We start from the raw sequence: 22,723 nt of genomic DNA on the forward strand, positions 1-22,723 counted from the left end.
AGAGATTACGAATGTCGAATTCTTCTCCTGAGTCATCCTGGATAGTAAAACAAACCCTCTGCATAGCTTCGTCAATCACGTTCTTGCCTTTTTCCGCAGGGGTTGCCGTCCTACTCCGCGTCCACCTTCCTACTCCCCTAGCCTGTTGTTCCGCCATCTTACAGTCCTTCTGCTGCTGCAATTTTCCTCTATATTTCCTCTCTCTGCAATGCTTCGTTACTAAATTCGTCTTTGGTTTTGATCGATTGCATGCAAGCCGTGAATTATCTATATGCTGCCACCTTGCCATCTTGAATCTGCGTTGCAGCCTGTCAATATCATAAATGCTCATTCCATATACTCTTTCATGATAGGAAACTCGTACCAACTTGCTGACGTAGCCACCGCTTCATCTCGGTACCTTGCCCAATTGTCGTCTTGGGATGCTCGAACTTGCCGTGGGTTGATTGTGGCCTGCCTTCATGAATTTATTCCCATGATCTTGAGCCTGCAAACACTGTAATCGCCCAATGAATACACTGTCCTTCCCCCTCCTCGCTATAATGCGGAGGCGTCTAATTATTCCCTCCCTGTGCAGTCGCATCATCGTAATCCTGATTTAAAATAGTGTTTAACGCATTCCAGTTTTTTGTTTTTAATTTTATTTCATTTTGATTTTATTTTATTTTTTTACCATTTTCATAAATTATAGTTTTTTCTCACAAATTTTAAGAGGAAAAAATAATTAAAAAAATTCAATAATTTTTTTTTTTATTACTTTTTATTTTGACTTTCTTTTTCCCCTTCACCTTTCTATAATTTTATTTCCTCGAAGCATTGACAATTGTACAATAAAATTTCACTTCAACGAATATAATTAAATTACTAAAAATTAATTCTAAAAATAAGAAATTAATAAGTTACAAAATAATTTCAATGTAATTTTCTTGATTGTATTATACATACACATCTCATTCTTATTTCTACTTAAAGCTTAAAGACCTTTTGTCATTATTGTCTACACTCAAATATCAAAGATTTGGAAAATGACAATTTGTGAAGTTGAAATTGGCAATGTGATTCCTGTGATTATTGTGTTATTATTATTCAAAATAGTTGTTATAGTTGTTGTTGACTCTGCTACTGAGCCTACTACTCTGTTGTCAACATTGCTCTGCACTCCTCAGTATATGAATGAAATTGATCCTCCTGCTACTGAATATTGTGGGCCTTTATAGCAAGGTAATGATCCATGAGGAGAACACCTCAATGGACCCTACCCAAATTTTTGCAACTCTGGGACTAAGGATCTACATCACCATACCTCACTCCTGGAGGTATAGTTGCATGCATGGTGAAATATGATCTACTCATATTGTTGTTGCTACTGATTTGTTGATGCTTTTGCATTGCTGCTGCAACTACTGCAATAATGTGTCTGATATCCCCATATCCTGAAGTACTAGCTTCCATAGGGATGATCCCTCTGAAACTAGACTCCCTCTGAGTCTCTATCTCCCTGTGGGAAATATCTCTGCTCCTCAATCTACCAATATCAATGATCATAGGTACTTTTTGTGTCACTAAACATTGGCTCATTGATCTGCCAACTAGCAACCTTCTAGCTCCATTAAGAAGTCTGCACATAGGGTCTTCTGGATCTGCCCTGAACTAGGGCTCCATAACTTTGCCTCCTAACAACTCATTAATTCTTCAATGATCACTATACATGAGGAATTCAAGGACTGGTTCTAATGTGATTTCAGGGCTCTAATACCATGTAGAAATTTTGGTGATAGAAATGCAACTACTCAAGAAATTAAATCTAAATCAAGAGACACAATTCTACTATACTGCTCTTGGGAAAGTAATTCACAATTTAGAACAACATGCACAAACATGCATCATCAAATACATAGGTACACAAATGTTTCTAAGGGAAAGAAATTGCTAAAAACCCCTTAAGCTCATTTTGCATTAATCAAGTGAATTGAGAAACAATTACAATTATGATCTCTCACTCTTAGGATAAACTGCAAGAGTAAACTTGTTCTCACTTTGCCTACACTCGTTCTGCCCGCATTCGCATTGCCTGCACTCGTTCCACCCACATTCGCACTGCCTGCACTCACATTGTCCGCACTTTCTCTACCTGCACTCGCACTACCCACACTTGCTCCTATAACCGAGCGCAATTCCTGAGGATTGATCACCTGACCAATACTCTAAACTATACACTCAATCTAGTATATAATTAATTGTACATTGCCTTGGAATCTACACCATAACTGAGCAATTTGAATTCCTTGCATGCATGAGCTATTTTTTGGTTGATTGGTCAGTTAACTAGATGATCTCTGAGTTAGACTATTGTCCCACTTCACAACTGATCTCCAACTGGCTCTAATAACTATTAGAACTAGTTTAACTAAGTACAACTGAAAATAATTGGACTAGATTGCTATAATTTAGCAATCAACACATGCAAACTGGACTCCAAGCCCACTAACTCAAATTTAGTGTTCTAACTAGAGTGAAAAGAGCCATGTCACCTTAGTTAACTGCCTCCAAGTTGTCTGCTTGATGTGGAAATTTGAATTTTCTCAATTTGACTATGCCTAAAGTCAAATTGTGTCTTTCTTGCTACACTTCTCAACATTAAGAACATCATAGTATTTTCTAATTAATATGTGTTTGGTCTCTAGACAAGTAAAACATTTGGTTTGTGACTCTAATATATTATTTTTGGAAGAATATTATAAAAAACCTCTTTTTGTACAAGAGAAACTACAAACAATAGTAACAATGAACTGAAGACTCTAGAAACAAGTTAACATGGAGTTAACTTTAAAGATAATAAATAATTAATGCATCAAAGACTATTACATTCTTTTTCCTAATGTAATTATCTTGTTGTTACAAGATCAGGTATATGCAATTTTAGTTCTTTATTTTTTTTACTTTAATTTAGCTCTATTTAAACTAAGCGGTAGGTACTAGCTACTATATAGCACTTGTTTACATTCCAATCAGTTTACTTTCCAAAGATTCTTATTAAAATCTAAATAATATAGAGTTATTTCAACTTTGAGTCTATTAAATATTGACAAAAATTAGATATAATTTTAGAAATGAAATTTATCTCCGTATTTCATAAATTGTAAATTAAAAAAATATGTTAATTTTTTTTAATGTTTTTATCATTCATTCATTTTCAAAGCAGGTTACAACCAGAAAAGACATTCCATGGCCTCAACCTGCCCATTGGGAAACCATGTATGTTGGCCATCGGAACGCATTATAAGCCATCCAAAATCTAAGGTTCTTAAGTCTGTCAAAATTAGCCTTATAGGCCTGAATGTCTAAAAACCAGTTCACCCTTAACATGCTAACATAAGTACTGATACTCGACATATACATACTCAAAATGTAACAAAAGGAAATAACTAAAACTATTCATCAGAGGACTCCACGGGAGTTGGGTGCTTTGCACTGGAACTTGGTAATTTAGATTGAAGAAGGCACAAAATGTGCTTCTCAATATGACCCAGACAGACATTCTGTTGTTGAATTTGGAATTGAACAAGTTGGAATTCTTTCTGAATTTCCTGGAATACAGGATCAACTTTGATAGACCATGTTGCATTCATGATAGCTCTGGCTACTATGCTCTTCATCATCCAATAGAGGTAAATTGTCTACCTGTACTGGGTGAGACGACCACGGGTATGGCCAGGATCAGGTACCAGCAGGTGACAATCTTCCACCTCGATTTCCTTCTCAGCTCGTTGGTTAAGGCCTGCCTCCCAACCTGTTATCATCTGTCTTACCTACTCAGGAGTACCTGTTGTATATGTATGGGCCACATCAATGATGTGTTGGGCATCTAATTTTCTTCCACTTCTCATCAGCGGCCTCAACGAGGATGCTCATCGACCTCCCCGAGACTCTCTATTCCGACTGCGTCTGCAACCCCCATTTCCAGACTGGTCGGTGCCCATGGATGGTCTTTCCATCTCTGTCAACCTTTTTTGAGATATATTATAATCAACTACCGAGACCACCGAATGAGTGAATACCCTCGGCTCGTCGACTAGGCGGTCCCTCCAATTATAAACCCCAGGAAGACTTACAAATAACATGAGCAAGAAACAAGAAACATTAAACCCAAGCAAAGTGAAAATAGAATAGGATGTGCCAACCATCCTCGAGTAGTTCTTTCTTCTCATTACCCACAGTCTTTGCTCAGTCATCTCACAGAGTAAATTAAATCCAGAGAAGGTATGTCTCTGCCATATGACATAACCACCCACCAATGCCTCAACCCCCTTCCCATGTATACAAACACCTATACATTTTAAAACCAACACTGACGACAAGTAGAGAGTAATCACAAACCAATTCAACCAAACATGGAAACAACCATTCCACTCGGGCGGTATATTCTTTCCACACAGAGAAGCCCAAATTAAACCATACATTCCCATACATAGAAATAAGATACCATAGGAAATGGATATCGACTTGGAAACAAAAATTTCAAAATAGAATTGAGCCACACAAATACACTCTTTAGACGAACAAACATTGCCAAGACCCACATTCTCCCATTCGCATGGAGGGGCGAAAATCTGACAGGCATTTAGAGAACCAATATGTCACGTGTTATCACTCTAAAATTTCCCTAGGGTTGTCATGTTGTGTTTAAAGAAATGATAGAGGTAACCACAAACCTACTTTGGAGATTAGGATCTAGCCTTCCTAATGGTCAGAGAGGGCTCTTTCTTAATGATTTAACTTTGTTGTTTTAATTGATTTTAGGCTAGTTATGTAAGCTTGATTTGGTTTTGATTTGAGTTGTTGGTGGAATTACTAATTTAGATGAATAGATGACTGTCTATTTTCCATTGGGCTATGGAGTCAATATATCAAGAAAATAGAACAGAAACAAATTATAAAAGCAGTGTTACAGGGCAAGGTAGCTGAGCAATATCATATCTCAAGGATGGAATGGTGAAATGATTTTCAATCGGGATCAAGGAGCAATTAAGGATTCCTTAAACCGGATAATGAAGGAAGTGAAAGAGGTCAACCGGGATGGGAGAGCAATTAAGGATTCTCAGATCCGGATATCAGAAGAAAACATAGAAATGTATAACAGTAAGAGTAGAGTGTACTTAAACAATTTCTGCAATAACATTCCTGTTATACCATTCAAATTTAGAAAACATTCAAGTTTATGGAATACTTTAGAAAAGAACATGAACAATTGAAATATACTTCACTAAAGTGGCTCAACACATGAATCCTATAAAGAAATGCTTATATTATTTGCCTTGTCTGTTAACTGAAAAAGTACAGTAAACCCTTAGGTTGTAGATGAGTTCACCTATAGAAATGTTCAGAAATCCACCTATAATACTTCGAAAGCAGAAGTATTTATACAAAATTTACAAACTGTTTACAGTAAATGCTGCCTCTAACAGACATGACATTTTTAGACTATAGATGAACTAAAAATATCTAACTGTTGCAGATTAATAGTTCTGGTGGAATGTGCTGTGAAAATGCTATTGTTGTGGAAGTGGGAGCAGGTAGGATGTGGACCCAAATTTGTGGTTGTGCTGGCAGATGAACTAGCAGATGCAAATGTATCTCTTTTTTTCTTAGTAATTCACTCAACTGCTTGCTGATCCTCTGACTTGATAATCTGAGACTTCCCTCATTGATGGTTGATCCTGTGACTACCTTGTTGTTTTATCATCCATTAGTGTCACACAATATTTTGGAAAATATATAATAATATATATATTTGAATAATATTTCCAAAATATTTTAAATGAAATTTATAATTAAATTTCTACAAAATCATGTGTTGTTTCCAATCCCTGGTTTTGTTTTCTCTTTCCATGAATTCACAAAACCATGTGTAGTTTTGTTCTTATCACTCCTTCCTCTGTAAATTCATTTTATCTGTATGTAAAATCCTTTTACCCTTGTAGAATACCTAGATGGTTTTGCAAAACCATGTGTTGATTTGTATGGTTGGAAGAGTATTTTCACTTTACTCTTTTACTTTCACCTGCAACATGATTTTACCCTGTAAATTGATTTCACCATGCCTGTAAATTGATTTCACCATGCCTATAAATTGATTTCACCTTAATCTTTTATCGTGAAATGCATTTACATGAATGTTATCTTTGCTCTCATGTCCATTAATTTCATGTGAAATTTTCCCTTTTATTTTCTCTGATAAATTCATGGCATCCGTGAATTTTATTTCATGTGTCGTTGTAAAACCATTTTACCTTTGAATCTCATTCCACAACCTTAGTCTCATATTGCTTGTACCTTTATAATTTTACCTCTATTATGGTTTCACCAAATATTACGGCATTCTCATATCTCTATATTTCACTTGAAATTAATCCACCCTATGTTTCCGTAACATTTATAAGATTCAAAACCAAAACAGTTAATGGTTTATCGCACCACTTTTGAGTGGTAGGTGGTATTTTTTCAGAGGACGCGATATAACATGGGGCTGCCACGTAGTAAAAAGATGGGTTGGGAAAACCACTAATCTCGCGTGCTTTTTGAGTGTTAAGTGTTGGATGATTTGAGCACGCCATATGGAATTTTAACCATTCATTCTTTTTTACGAATCTCGAGGCAAATACAAATGAAGGGGGTTTAATTCTCAGTGCAGGGTGGGCCATTGGTTGACTTTGTAGGGGGAAGAGGTAGTATAGGCTTGCGGGGAGAAATTAATATAAAGTCAAAAACTTTATATTAAAAGGGTTTGGTGAAGTAAGGGGTAAAAAGAGGGATTAGATATATATATATATATATATATATATATATATATATATATATATATATATATATATATATATATTTCTTTTTTTCTTTTTTTTATTTTTTTCTTTTTTACTTTATGGGATTTATCTCTGTTTTAACCATTACTACCTCTGTGTAAATGATTTCTTCTTGCTTTGTGACAATTGTCTTTTCCTTCTGAATAAAGCCTTTGAATACATTTCCTTGGGAATCTTGGAGTAAACACGCTTTGGAACTAGTATCAAAACTGTCAAGCTCTCGTTCTGCAAATCACCTACAAAATAAAACAATCATTAATCAAGCATAGGTTTGCGGGGAAGGGCTTTATTGAGCTGAGATGTTTGTGGATTGAGTCCGAACTATGGGTGGCTCAATTCTGTTTGGAAAAGGGTTTTCATTTATTCATTTTAAACAGAGGTAAGGGAATGGCGGAATTTCATATTGTAAAAACTCTATGATTTTTCACATTGTGCAGGTGCGGTTAGATGGTTTACCACACAACAATGGATGATAGGGCTTCCGGGGATACACGGTGAAGCAGTCGGAGGAGGCTTTTGAGTAGGAGGAGACAGTTGGAGGTCGGTACTCTGAGGGGGCTGTCGTGGAATGGCAGGTGGTTTCGGACGGGAAGAGAAGTTGAAGGAAGAGTGGTATGGTGGATTATCGCGTGGATCAAAAGTGGTAAATGGTTTTTTGCCGAGGGACGCGATATGATGTGAGGATTCCACGTGGCAAAAAGGCGCTTGGGCAAAACCACGAATCTTGCGTGCTTTTGGAATTTTAACTGTCGGACAATGGGAGCACGCGATATGGATATGGGCCGTCGAATCTGGGAGCAGTTGATCGGAGGACTATCGCGTGACAGAGTTTCAAGGACTGAGTCAGGGTGTGATTGGCGGGGCCCGGGGATTAATAATGCGGCGGGTTACATATAATCAAAGGTTAGTGAGGGTCGGGGATTTATATAGTGGGGGGCTAATATACATAAAGCGGGACTATAGGTTAGGAAATAACTTAGGATATGGGGGTTTAGTGGGTTTTTAAGGAAAAAGGGAAATTAATAAGGGGAAAATGATTTCTAAAAGGGTTATGTCTAGGGAAAAGTGTGAAATCAAGGGGAAAAAGGGTTAAAATGAAGGGAAAGGGTTATTACAAGGGGAAATGAAGAGGGAAGGGTACTTTGGATTCAAGAAGGGGAAATTAGTGAATAAAAAGTAATGAAGGGGTAATGAAGGGAAATTATTAAACTAGACATGTAGGGGTTTAGTGAAATGAGGGGAAATTAGTGAATAAGCTTCAGTATTCAGGCCTAAAATCATATAGAACTTTTTAGGGTATACACCCAAAGTAATACACAATTTTTTTGAATGTCCTCCTTCCTTTGATAGTTCCTCCTGCACATGAAACATAAGATTTAAGCATGATAAAGGTGCATTTGAGCTAGCAACCTTGTGCATTCCAAAACCTCTTCTACCTACCCTTTATTTACCCTAGCATTTTCTCTTCATTTATTGGGTGCTTTTGAGTGTGCTGACCCTTGATTTCTTTTTCTTTGATAAGAAAACTATCTAATTCTAACCTTATAACTTCCAAGGGCTCAGATTAAACTGATGAGCTCCTTATTAATCTCTACCTAACTACTAATCTGCCAAGATTAAACAGTTTGGTTAGATCTTCATTCTCTATCTACCGACATGAAATTTAAAGCATGAATTGGATCAATATTAAACTATTTGATCATCATGGATTGTGGCATTTTGACAAGCTGCACACAATCTTATTTGCAAAAAGTAAACTAAGAGTAGTGGCATTTGAATGTGCACACTTCATGATCTATTTTTATCTCATTTTGGTGGGGTTCATATTTTATTTTCTTTTCTGATCTTTGTTTCCTTTTGTCCTTTGATTATTCTTGTAGGACATACCCTCTTTACATTTTTTAATATGGGAAAACATTTACAGAAAAGAAAAGGTATGTACAATATTACAAGACCTAACATAGTCAATTCAAAATTAAGATCCCTATTATTATAGGAACCTAACATCACGAGCAAGGATGGGTGGAGAGAAATGATTCATACCCTATTACCCTCACCATCGAGCCGACCTGAGTGATCTCCCGCAACTGTTGCCTCCCTGCCAAGCTTTCTACCGAACGAGAACCACAGTTCTTTCTCACATCTCTTGGAACCTCTCTGTACCACAACACAAATGCATGTAATGCGATACCCACTACCACCACTTGGGATGTTATAACACATCAACATTTAACACTTGTCACACTACCTCCCACGCCTCCCATCCCTCCACTCGATCACACCTGCTGTAGTCACCCCTCCTCCATGCCTTCCATCTAATCACCATTATGTGAGTCCCGAGTAGGACAATGACCTGGCCCGCACCCCGATCGGGGGATGTTTTTATCATATATTAATAATAATGATGTAAATAATTATTATTTATTTATATCAATTTTGAATTTTAAGAAAAAAAATAATGATTGATTTGCTTTAACATTTTGTGCTTATGATTAACAAATTTGGAGAAGCTTTTGTAGCTATCTCTTTAGTTTACAAAAATCAATAATTTATGAAAATCAATATTATAAGAAATATTGAAAGATTGAGACTTAGTGTGAGTGTAAGCAAAGCATTCTAAGATAAAGCATTTTTCATTAGCATAGATGATTTTCATGAATATCATTACCTTGTTTAGGATGCCAAGGATCTCAGCACAAGTGGTTAAATCATATTTTTACATTAGGAAATTTGAAATTGACAACAAAAGTTTTTTATTGACAATGTTGGGTATTCATATAAAGTGTTAAAATGAGTCATTTTCATTGAAGTGTGATAGGTAGTGTTGTGTCACCATTATGTAAGGTGTAACCATTTCTGTCACTGCAATTCATAATCATTGACAAAGTTCTTCAAGTACCCTTCAAGGCATTTGTTTACCACTTTATCCATTTGTCATTGGATGGTATGAGATACTTATGGTTAATCGGGTTCCTACTTAGTAAAACCATTCCTTTCAAAAGTTGCTACTGAATTTTGAGTCCATAATTTAACTAGATTTATCTTTTTCATGATACTCAAATGGAGTGAGTATATTTGGTCAATCAATTTATGACTATAAATATGATATGTGTTGTCCCTTTGTGGACCACCACTCTTCTTGGAAAGATGTGTCAAGGAACTTATCGAGCAAAACCTCTAACTCAACTCAAGAGAGTAAACACCTTCTAACCTTATCCATCAAAGAAGGAAACGTCTATAATCAATGAATTCTTGGTTGTAGTAGATTCTTGATTCAAGCTTAAATTTTCCAAAAAGTTAAACCAAATTAAGCTAAAAAAAGAAAAGACATTGTAACAAATAGCTTTACTATTGATCATGTTGGAAATATGTTGTCATTCACGACAAAGGAAAAGATTGTTGGAAAAGGAAAAGCATGGAAACTGTAAATGCATTTGATGATGGTGTTATCATTAATTACATCAGATGGAAACATATGTTGAAGGTGTCAAAGGATGCCTCAGAAGATTAGGTTTCAGGCACAAGAAGGGTGAAGATCAACATGGATGAAGAAGGTGCACAAACTTTGGGTTTATTCTTATGTAGTAGATCATGTCAGATGTAGATGGATCCCACCTAGATGTAAGAGCTCCAAAAGAGATTTACATTGGTATGCAGAAGTCTGGAAATGGCCTCCTGGTTTGAAATATAGAGCCAATCAAAGTCAGGTAATTCCAAGGTCAAACTATGCAGATGTAAAGTTAGTTGGAGGTGCTTTGGAGCACATGGTTAGTTTGAAACACAAGCAAATGTAGCGGATTCCTTAGCAGCACCACAAAATAAAAAGGATTGACCAAATGTGGTAATTCAAGTGTAGCAGCGAGATCGTTTTTTATTGGACGATGGTAGATCCCACCCAACAGATTTAGCCTGGAGATAACACCCTAGAGAAAGAAAAGGGCACACAAAGTTAAAGTGGAATTATACAGCAGGCGGGAAAACGTTGGAGCAACAACACAACGGAGAGAATTTCTATTGGTGCAGGTGGAGCCCATATGACAGGTAAGCCTGCAACAGTTACCCCGATGGGTGCATCCCAGAAATTAGAAAAGAGAACCTTAAGAAGTTAAGCGAGATGACGTAGAAGTGTGGAGGTAGCCTGAAAAAAATAGCGGCGAGCTTAACCATTGGCAAAAGACTTAATTGGGAGGCCCCCACATTGACATCAGAGCCCACTGAAGCTAGCCCGAAAAGAATACAAGGCAGCGACTAGAGGAGCGCTGACCGAGAGAGGGTTTGTACAGGAATAAGCCAGGAGTCATTAAATTTTTATAAAGGAAATATGGTGCAAAACAAGGTTGTAGGACCCTTCTCTCTCCTCTCTGAAAATGGGACACATGGTAGTGTATTATTGGCCCAGATGACGAAGGATTATGATGTTAGAACTAGCGAATGGGAGCATGACATGTGGTAGTCATATTAGGTGTTTTTGGGTACCTGAATGGACCATTTCTAGGTGACACATGTCACGAATCATAGGCTGACACATAGCACAAGTGATGTCATCATGACATCATCCCACTGATAAGACCCTGAAAGGTCTTGGAGTGGCACAAAGGAAGATCAATGACATGATTGGGCATCAGGGATGACCTGGGCATGTCAGAGTTAACCTATCCCAGAGATATTTTCTATTGGCTCTTGCTATTGCAGGAGGACCCCATCGGGATAACTCATCCCGTAAGGAAGACCCTGGTGGATTATAAAGGGGCATAGGCTTATTGCGCTTGGTAAAGAGCACCACGAAGGTGGTTCCATGTTCGGAAAAAGAATACCAAGGGCGCAGAGGTTTTGCAAAGGAAAATAAGCCCTCGCATGCTTAAAAAGACTCTAACACCTTAAGGTTTGAGTAGCGTCACAACACTGAGTCCTATGGTGGACAAGAGGCTAAGCACAAGCACGAGAGGAGATATAATTAAAAATGGTCGCAGATTTATTTTGGCAAGCGTAAGCACTTGGGTCCAAGACTTATATGGCACCAATGTTTAGCAGTGACGGTGTATTAAAAGGCTTCGGTCCTATGTTTAAAGTATTATGGAATGAATACTCGACAACTATATGTGTGGCAATTCTTTGGAATAAAGCCTTTGGGCCATAACCAAAGGCCTTGGATGAATGATTCAGCATCTTGGTTTGGCAGTGTGGCAATATCTTGCATGGTCAGTTGAGTTGACAACTATTTTGATAGCATGTTATGATTAATAGATCCTTTGGGCTAACAGATGAATGAGTCAGAAACATGTGACAGTTTAGTGGCACTATTTTGTAGTTAAGCCAAACATAAGAACAAAATGCTAAATGCATGAATGAGTTGGAAGTAGTTAATAGGAAGAGTTAGCATTTTTGGTAAAACTCGAGGTTTTCCATAAATAGAAAATCCCAACTAAATTATGTAAAATGCCTGAATGAGAAAAATTAGAAGAAAATCTCACAGATTGAGCCCAGAACTGCAGATCAAGTATTGAGAAGTTAATAGAACATACAGAAGACTGGAATGAACATGACAAAGGAAAAAATAAGGATTCATGCAAGTATACAAGAAAATAATTGAAGCAAAAAATATAAGTCCATAATTATTTAAAAGTATAATTAGAAATTCCAAATCAGAAAGTGGATAAATCCCACATGTGACAGAGAAACCGTACCTAGCATGGAGACCATATTTCATACAGATAATTGTGCAAGCAATGAAATTTATGTTATAGCATTATAAATAGGATGAGGAGAGGAGGTACCCGATATCGGCGACGAAGAGCTGGAAACCCTATCGATTAATTGTGGGTCGTGCCCAACCAGATCCTCCTAAGAACGAGGTTCGCCATCCATCTTCTGCACGTCCATCATCCCTTGAGTCGTACCTTGTTGCCCTTATGCCATATTTATGCTAGTCCCCATATTCTCCATGCTCTTCTCCATGAGCTTGTGCATAGGTTATAGAAGGGTACATGTGATCATGATGTTGAATAACATCTCATAGCAAATGGTTTGGTTAGATTTAGGGACAGGATGTATGTGCCAAACAATAATGAGCTCAAGAAGCTTATCTTGAGGGAATTCCACGCTAAGTCATATTCAGGTCACCCGGGATATCAGAAGACATTGAGAGTGGTGAAGAAGTTCTACTATTGACCGAATTTGAAGAAGGAAGTGGTAGAGTTTGTGGCTAATGCTTGGATTGTCAATAGGTAAAAGCAGTCTAGTGTATGCATACAGGTGGATTACTACAGTCGATTCCGATTCCAGAGTGGAAATGGGATGTCATTTCCATGGATTTCATTACAGGTTTGCCGAGGACATCCAAACAACATGTTTCTATTGTGGATGTGGTTGACAAAGGTAGCACACTTAATTCTAATAAAGTCTACCTACTCTGCTAATGATGTAGCACATGTATTCATCAGAGATGTGGTGATATTGCATGGTGTTCAAAAGAAGATTGTGTCAAACAGGGTTGCTAAGTTTACCTCTAGATTCTGGAAAGAGTTATTTTTAGGTTTGGGTACAAAGTTGGCCTTCAACACAGCTTATCATCCGCAAACAAATGGACAAATAGAGAGGGTCAAAAGGATAATGAAGGACATGTTAAGGATGTATGTGATTCATCAGCAGAGAAAGTGGGAAGAATACCTTCCACTGGTTGATTTCACTTACAACAATGGGTATCAGGAGTCTCTGAGGATGAGTATGTTTTCGACATTTTATGGGTGGAGTTGTAACACTCCCATCAATTGGAGTGATCCAGTGCATAGGGTATTGATAGGACCAGACATATTGGCAGAGATGGAACAGGAAATGCAGGTTATCAAGAAATATTTAGAGGTAGCACAGGATAGACAAAAGAGTTATGCAGATTAGAACACGATGTTTAAGGAGTTTCAGGTTGGGGAATAGGTGTACTGGAGCATTAAGCCCAAGAAGAGATCCTTAAGGATTGGATCATGTGCCAAGTTGGCACCTCAATTTTGTGGGCCTTTTGAGATTCTTGAGAGGATTGGACCAGTAGCCTATCGACTTACACTGCCTCTGACAGTGAAATCCCATGATGTTTTCCATGTGTCATTGCTTAAGAAGTATGTTAAATATGTTGATCATGTGATTGACTCATCTGTATTGCAGGTGGAGCCAGAAGGAAAATTTCAGCTGGAACCTTAGTGTATTTTGCAAAGAAAGATTCTCATGCTCCAGAATTGGGCAATCGAGTAGGTTAAAGTGTAGTGGAAGCACTTTGGGCTCGATGAAGCTACATGGGAGATGGTTGATTAGATGTGGGCTATGTATCCTTCTCTATTCGCTAGTTGAGTGGATGTCTTTTGGTATATTTTTTGGTGTGGTGTTTCACTATGTGTATATATGTATATGGATGTAAATACCGTCATGAGATGTGTTATAAAGCTCCAATAAGTGGTATGGGTTTCATGTGGTTATGGTTGTTACGTTGTTATGATTTTCGTGTTGGTTTGCTTTTCAACAGGTTGATCATTGTAAATACTACGTCGAGCTAAGTTATAAATCTACATGGGTAGTATGTTTTTCTTCTCAATGGTTTCACTGGTTATAGGTGTCATTGAACACCGAGGACAGTGTTCCCCCAAGGGGGAGGTTTCTGTAACAACCCTGGTCAAAAATCCATGTAATAAAGTTAATAAAGGAAAAATAATAACCAAGGTCATGGGACACGTATTCCAAGATGAATGTTGGGAAAAACATCCTAGTGTGGGTGTTCATTTGGTTTATTATGGCTAAGGAAATTGGAAAAGTCTTTGGAAAGGAAAGAGGCATTAGTTGACATTTTATTTATGAAAATAATGGAAAATAAGAGAAAAGGAAGGTGAAAGGTCACAAATTGCATGTGAGGAGGAAAATGAAGGAAAAATAATGGAAATTGAAGAAAATAAAGGCCGCATTAATAAAAAGGATTTTGAGGATCAATTCACAACCTTTTTGTCAGTTTAGTTTTAGAGCTCTCTCCCTATTCTCTCTATTCTCTCTACTCTCTCATTCTCTCATACACTTAGAGTATTCTTGGAGAACTCTAGCATTGGAGGAAGGAAGGAAAATTAAGAACAAGAAAGCATAGGGAAGCAAAGATCAAGCAAGGAAGAGCAAGATCAAGAAGCTACAGTGGGATTACTTGTAGGTATCGAGTTGCATGTATGATTTTCTTGCTAGTTCTGGCATGCATGGTACATGCATGTGTGTTCTTGGTTCTCTTGTTGTCATGGGAATGGGTTTTTCTAGGTGTGACAGTGGTTTTTAGCGTTGCCTTTCCATTTCCATATAATCATGGTATGATGGGGTTTTTCTTACTTGGTTGAGCTAGATTTCCAAATGGTTTCGAAATTGAGTGGGGTGGTCTTAGGAAATCACAAGGCCTAGGAATCCCTTGAACAATAATGGCGGGATACACGATAAAGCCTAATTGTGAATGCTTTCTTTTGGCCTAGGAATCCCTTGACCAGTAATGGCGGGATACATGGTAAAGCCTAGAGGGTAGAGATGGAAAAATCCTCATGGTTTAGGTGGAGAGATCCGGAGGCATCCATGCTTGTTTAGGCCTAGTGATCCCTTGACTGGTATATGGTGGGATTGCGGTAAATCCTGTAATGTATGTTTATTGTTTGGACCTAGGAATCCCTTGGTAGGATACACGATAAATCCTGAGGAAGCCTTGGTGGGTTTTGTTGTGAGTCCCACATTCATGCTTAGAATATGGCACGGGGGTGATTGGCTGAAAGAAATATTTGGTTCATCCCAATCTATGGTCGGGTGTTATGTGGCAGTCCATGACTTGGTTGGATTTGCATATGATAATAAGAGATATTTTCCTCTTGTGTTTTATGTGTAAAAGTACTTGTTATTATGTGGCTTAAATGGTTGTTCTATTGTTATTATTTTGTTGGTTATACACATGGTTTATGACATTTCTTAGTCATGTCTCTCATAATGTTTTGATTAGTAAATGAATGAATGATGAATGTATGACCTAATAGATGATATTGCAACTATTATGAGGGGGCATCAGTCCTTCTTGACGATTCTAAGATAATTATGAGACCCCTATGTTCATATATGTTGTTATGACCTGTAGATTACATATTCATGATGTGTTTGAAGGAAGGTCTGACAAGGTTTTTAGGGGTCAGGTCAAGTCCTTATTCACGTTTTTACAATTGTAGCCTTGTTTCATTGTTATTTATCATTTTCTGGAAGTTTCGTGGAATTCTAGGCAGAGGCCTGATCCCTAGCCCTAAAAAAGTGACTCAGAATCCTGGGTCACTGGCACAGAAATGTATGAAAAATACTGTCGTCGCATGGGTGGCTTGTCATGGGAGCAGATTGATGCTTTCAGTTTCTTAGAGGGCTTGTCATGGGAGCGACTGGGGGTCTAGTTCAGTAAAAAACTAAGTTGGCTCAGGGGTTGAGCACCTGTAGTGGTTGGTTGGCTCTTGCGGATCCTGTAGCACCTGAGGAAGGTCTGTAAAGTGGTTTTCCATCGGTTCCACTTCCTTAAGGTGATCTAGGAGGTCGAATCATATCATATTAACTCTTTGTGACATGTTTACCTTGGTAGGCAGGTAACTTGGGTAAATGTGGGAGGAGGGTGTTACATCTTCCTTCCTCAATATATAACCCCCAATATATTATGTCATTTTTACTCAATATATATCCCCCAATATTAACCCACGTGATATGGTATTTCTCCCCCGATGAATCCCCCGTGTTTTGTAGGGAATTTATTCCTTTTGGAAGCTTCACTAACTCCCAAGTCTTATTTTTCAACAAAGAATCCATTTCTTCCTCCATTGCTTTCTTCCACTTTTCACTACTTTCCACTTCACAAGATTCCTAAAAACAATTAGGTTCTCCTTCATTAGTTAGAAAAATATAATTTGAGGGTGGATACCTTTGTGAGGGCTTTGAGGTCTAGTAGACTTGTGAACCAACTGTGGTGGTGATTTTTCCACTTGAATCTCTTGTAATGGTTGTGGCAAGTTTTCTTCTTCTCGTGGTCCATCATGTTCTTGAGTTTTTTTGTCGGATTCTTCCAATGGTGGAATATTTTCTTATTGTTCTATACACCTGTCAACAATTTTCTTGACCTTTGTTTCACCCGCAAGCCTTTTATGCATCTCAAATTCATTAAATATTACATCCCTTCTTCTAAAAATTTTGTGATTAACTAGATCCCATAAATGGTAACCAAACTCACCATCCACATATCCTAGAAAAACACACTTCCTTGATTTCTCTGATTTGCTTCTATTCTCTTTGGGAATATGCATAACTGCTTCACATCCAAAAAAAAATAGGTGAGAATAATCTACCTTTTTACCTGTCCAAAATTCTTCACAAATACCATCGTTTAGGACTGTAGAAGATGAGTGATTGATGAGGTAACAAGTTGTCCTTACTTCTTCTGCCCAAAAATGCTTTTCCAATTTGGAATTTGACAACATACTCCTCACCTTCTCCATAATAGTGTGATTCATCCTTTCTGCAGTACCATTTTGTTGTGGAGTACCAGGCACAATCTTCTCATGTTTAATGCCAAACTTATTACAATTATTCTTGAATGCATTATAGCAATACTCCCCACCATTATCGGTTCACAAACGTTTGAGAAATTTATTAGTCTCCCTTTTAACAACAACATGAAATTTCTAAAATATCTCAAATACATCACCTTTAATTTTCATAGGGTAGGCCCAAACCTTCTTGGATTCATCATCTATGAATGTAACAAAATATGAGGCTCCTCCTAAAGACTTAAGATTCAATGGCCCAAACACATCATAGTGTACTAATTCTAACAAATTTATTTTCCTTTCATGATCACCTCTCATAAAAGAAGCCCTTCTTTTCCTACCGCAAATACAATGTTCACAAAGATCAAGTTCATAGGATTTCAAACCTATAACTATATTTTTACCAACAAGAACTTTTAGGCCCTTTTCACTCATGTGGCCCAAGCGCTTATGCCATAACTCCACTGAGTTTTCCTCTTTTGCATAAAAAACTGCATCTGATATCTCTATTGTTTCCCTCATTGCATACAAGGTTCCTGTCTTGGATCCTTTAGCCAACACCAATTACCCTTTAGTAATTTTCTAGCCACCTTTCCCAAAGGTTGTGAAGTAGCCTTCATCATCCAATCGTCCCATAGAGATCAAACTCATACACATCTCTGAGGACATGCCTAACCTATTTCAGCAAGATACCTTGTCCATCATTTGTCTTGATTCAGACATCTCCCACTCCAACAATATTACAAAAATTATTATTTCCTAAATGTACTCTACCATGATCAACTTCTTCGTATGTAACAAAATTATTTTTACAAGGGGTCACATGTTTAGATGCTCTAGAGTCAAGTACCCAATCAATGCTACTGCTAGAAATATATAAACAAACTTCTTCTACTGAAACAATAAACTTCTTCTTCTTCTTCTTCTCACCTTCCTTTGTATTGCTTGATTTTTTATTTGTGTTGATTGATTTATGTTCCTTATGCTCCTTCTGTTCCTTCTTCCAAAACCAACAATCCTTTTTCTTATGTCCCACTCTTCCATAGTGAAAACAAGTGAGTCTTCTTGTTCTTGATTTCGATCTACCTCTTGATTTTGAATGCTCGTCTACCACGTTCAATTTTCCTTCCACGATCAGCTAATACGAGAGCTTCTTCTCCCTGGTTTTCCGCAATTGATTTGTGACACAACTCCTCGTTCATTATACTGCTACTGACGTCATCAAACTTCAGCACACTTCAGGGTCCCTGCAGGGTGTTGAAGTGTTGATAGCTACTATTAAATTCTCCCTATTCGACATAGAGAACAATAATAAGATGGCTCTAATCTCATCATCCAAAATAATTTTGAGAAAGGCAAGCTAACTTGTGATTATATTAAACTTGTTCAAATGCTGCCCCACTGAAGGGCCTTCGTTCATCTTGAGATTGTACAACTTCTTCATTAAGAAGAATTTGTTCGATGTCGTGTTCTTCTCATATAGATCATGCAACGTTTTCCATAATCTTTTTGTTGTCTTCTCTCCAGCGATGTTAAAATATACGTTCTTTGGCAAATACTAACAGATTGTGGCGATGGCTTTCTATCATGGATGAGGACTTCTTCACTACTCCCTCAACAGAAAAATATTGATCCTTTAAAATCAATATGTCCTCCATAACTGAACAATAAAATATTCACCACAGAGAAAACAAGATTTAATATAAAAAAAAAAAAATTTAATATAAAAAAATTACTCAGGCACAATGTGGTTTACTTGGAAAACCCCATTTTGGGAGGACTTCTTCGCTACTCCCTCAACAGACAAATATTGATCCTTTAAAATCAATATGTCCTCCATAACTGAACAATAAAATATTCACCACAGAGAAAACAAGATTTAATATAAAAAAATTACTCAGGCACAATGTGGTTTACTTGGAAAACCCCATTTTGGGAAAAAAAACCATCAGGAAAGGGTTTAGTAAATTTTTATTATCACCATGAAAATCTTTATACATTTCACTCACACCCCTATATATACAAATATTTGGGAAAAAACCATAAAAGGTTTAATAAATTTTTATTATCACCATGAAAATCTTCATACATTTTACTCACACCCCTATATATACAAATATTTCCTTACAATACCATAAGTACTAACATATAACAATATTTGTAATAGCATTGATTTGCATAAATTATTAATTTTTGAAAACTAAAGAAAAAGTCACCAAAATCTCTCCAAACTTATTAATCATAAACACAAAATGTTAAAATAACTTACTTATTAAATATTTTTTTGAATTTTCTTAAAATTCAATTATTCAAAATTAATATAAATAGATAATAATTATTTACATCATCATCATTATATATAATAATAACATGGATAAAAATTAAATTAACATTAATATATTATTATAACGAGTTGTCTTTAGTGAGATTTTTTGGAAGTTTTTCGGTTGATTTTTCTAGTCTAATTTCTCTAAAATCCCGTAGGAATTTATTGAAATCACAAGTTTGATGGGTAACCAAGGTGCTGAATCCATATATATAGTCAAAAAACCAGTTTAAATAACACAAATCAAGATTTCACCTCAAATTTTTTTCGCCAAATTCCAGCACCAGAAAATCCAAAAAATCACACTAAAAACAACTCCTTATTATAATCTCTTGATATTTAATATATTCAAAAAAAATATTTATATTTTAATAAAAATCTTTACAAAATAAATTGAGTAAAATATAAATTACATAACATGACTTTCAATCCATCAAATTGTAAAACAACTCAACTCCACAATACCTAAATTAACGCGAGAAAGTTTACAGAAGTACCAAAAGTCGCAAAATCTTTGTTAAGTTCACCTTTCTTCTTAAATAATAAATCTTTTATCATGCAACGATATGGAATGAAAATGTTTTCAAAATAAAAAACGTTTTATCAAATCATTATTATATTAATTTATTAATCGAATTTGATTAAATTAAAGCAACTTCTATTATTAAATAGAGTACAGTAATGAGTGATGGGAGATTACATTATAGTTTTTGGTTTGCATATTGGTGACACGTCGATTTCATGCTTATTTTTAATATCAAAAATTATCATTTGTGTTGAATGGTAAACCATTCCTACAAAACTTTATAATTATAAATATTTCAACGAAAACATCGGAAACAAATTTTCTCGTGACTTTTTGACTAACGAAAGTTGTGAGATTAAAATGCCTATATTTATTATTAAATAATATTTTCAATATTTGAATGAAAACATTGGACACAAATTTTCTCAGCAAGGCTGGAAAACTTTTTGACTAATTAAAGTTGTGAGATTGAAATGCCTATCTTTATTATTAAACAATATTTTAACGAAAACATCGGAAACAAATTTTCTCAGCAAGGCTGGAAGACTTTTTGACTAATGAAAGTGGTGAGATTAAAAATGCCTATCTTTATTATTAAATAATATTTTCAATATTTCAACGAGAACATCAGAAACAAATTTTCTCAGCAAGGCTAGAAGACTTTTTGACTAATGAAAGTTGTGAAATTAAAAATGCCCATCTCTATTGTTAAATAATGTTTTCAATATTGTTTTTGGGAGGACGGACTATCTTTATTATTAAATAATATTTTCAATATTTCTTTTTGGGGGACGACGGACTGATTATTGATGCCGTGTCATTTTGTCCCCTCTCTGCGTTTACACCCATCGAAAGTTTGAGTTGCTCCACAGTACCACGTCTTCTTCACGACGCCTAAACACGCGGTTTCTCTCATTTTTCCCTTTATAAATACTTTTCCACCCATAGACACTCCAATTCTCCTCTCCTCTATCAATTTGCCTGTTTTTTTAACCACATGGTGAATCGGTAACTGCCAATCCTAATCTATGGGAGACCCAGGGTCAATCCTCGTAGCTGCCACTATAACACCAAGAGTACATCCAACTACGTGCAAGTCGATATACTAAGATCCTATGATTTTAGCAAAGCCAATCCTAATCTATGGGAGACCCAGGATCAATCCTCGTAGCAGCCACTATAACACCAAGAGTACATCCAACTACCTGCAAGTCGATATACTAAGATCCTATGATTTTAGCAAAGCCAATCCTAATCTATGGGAGACCCAGGATCAATCCTCGTAGCTGCCACTATAACACCAAGAGTACATCCAACTACCTGCAAGTCGATATACTAAGATCCTATGATTTTAGCAAAGCGAGACTCTCGTGCCGCCAAGGCGGGGGGGGAATCTGCTCTCGAGCCGCCACCACAGCAGGTCATGTACTCAATGAGATTTGAACCATGGTCTCTTGAGCTTCGCCCAAGTAGACTTACCGTTAAACCACACATCACTGTACTCTACCAATTTGTCTGTTATCATTATCACAAAATAAAATACAAGGAAACATCCCTCCATATATAGGTAATTTTAGTGGCTTAACTTTATTATATTTAAATGAAAATCTTCTAAAACGATTAGGAAAATTTGAAAAATAGAAAGATTGTATTTAAATAACAATAAATTAAAAGGAAACATGCTTGATGATTTTGAAAGCTTATACCACCTTGGTCTCTTTGACATTAGTGGTAATAGTCTCTCTGGAAATATTCCAAATTCCCTTTCACACCTTAAACAACTAAGAAGACTCCATCTCCATCACAACAAGTTATCAAGGAGCATACCTTCCAACTTGGTAGATTGTATAAATTTGGAATTGCTTGACCTATTTCACAATAGGCTCTCTGGAAGTATACCACATGAAATTGGGAAACTTTCTAATCTACAGTTCTATATGAATTTGTCCAAGAATTTATTAGAAGGTTCCTTTCCCATGGAGATTGGTAAAATTGCAATGGCTCAAGCTATAGACATTTTTGTTAATCAATTGACTTGGGCAATCCCTCCTACACTTGGAAGTTGCAGTGAACTACAATTATTGAACTTATCTTATAATACCTTCCAAGGGTCTATTCCAGATTCACTTGTAAATTTACAGTCTTGCAAACCTGGATCTCTCTTCCAACTCCTTATCACGTGCAATGCCATTGGTCACTCTCAAGAATTTAAAAATGCTTCAAAGTTTGAATTTGTCTTTCAACAATTTCACTGGGGAAATTCCAAAAGGATGGTTATTTGCAAATAGAACAATTGTCATTTCCTTAATTGGAAATCCTAGCCTTTGTGGACCACATGTATATCAATTACTTGCATGTCAAACCCCAAGAGATCATTTTGCATTTGTGAAAAGGGTGATACTGCCAGTGAGTGGAGCTACTGCTTTTATACTATGTTGCTTACTTT

Source organism: Pinus tabuliformis, chromosome 1_2 (genome assembly GCF_031772625.1).
Source record: "Pinus tabuliformis cultivar Carrire ecotype Pingquan chromosome 1_2, CPIR1, whole genome shotgun sequence".
NCBI classification, from domain to species: Eukaryota; Viridiplantae; Streptophyta; class Pinopsida; order Pinales; family Pinaceae; genus Pinus; species Pinus tabuliformis.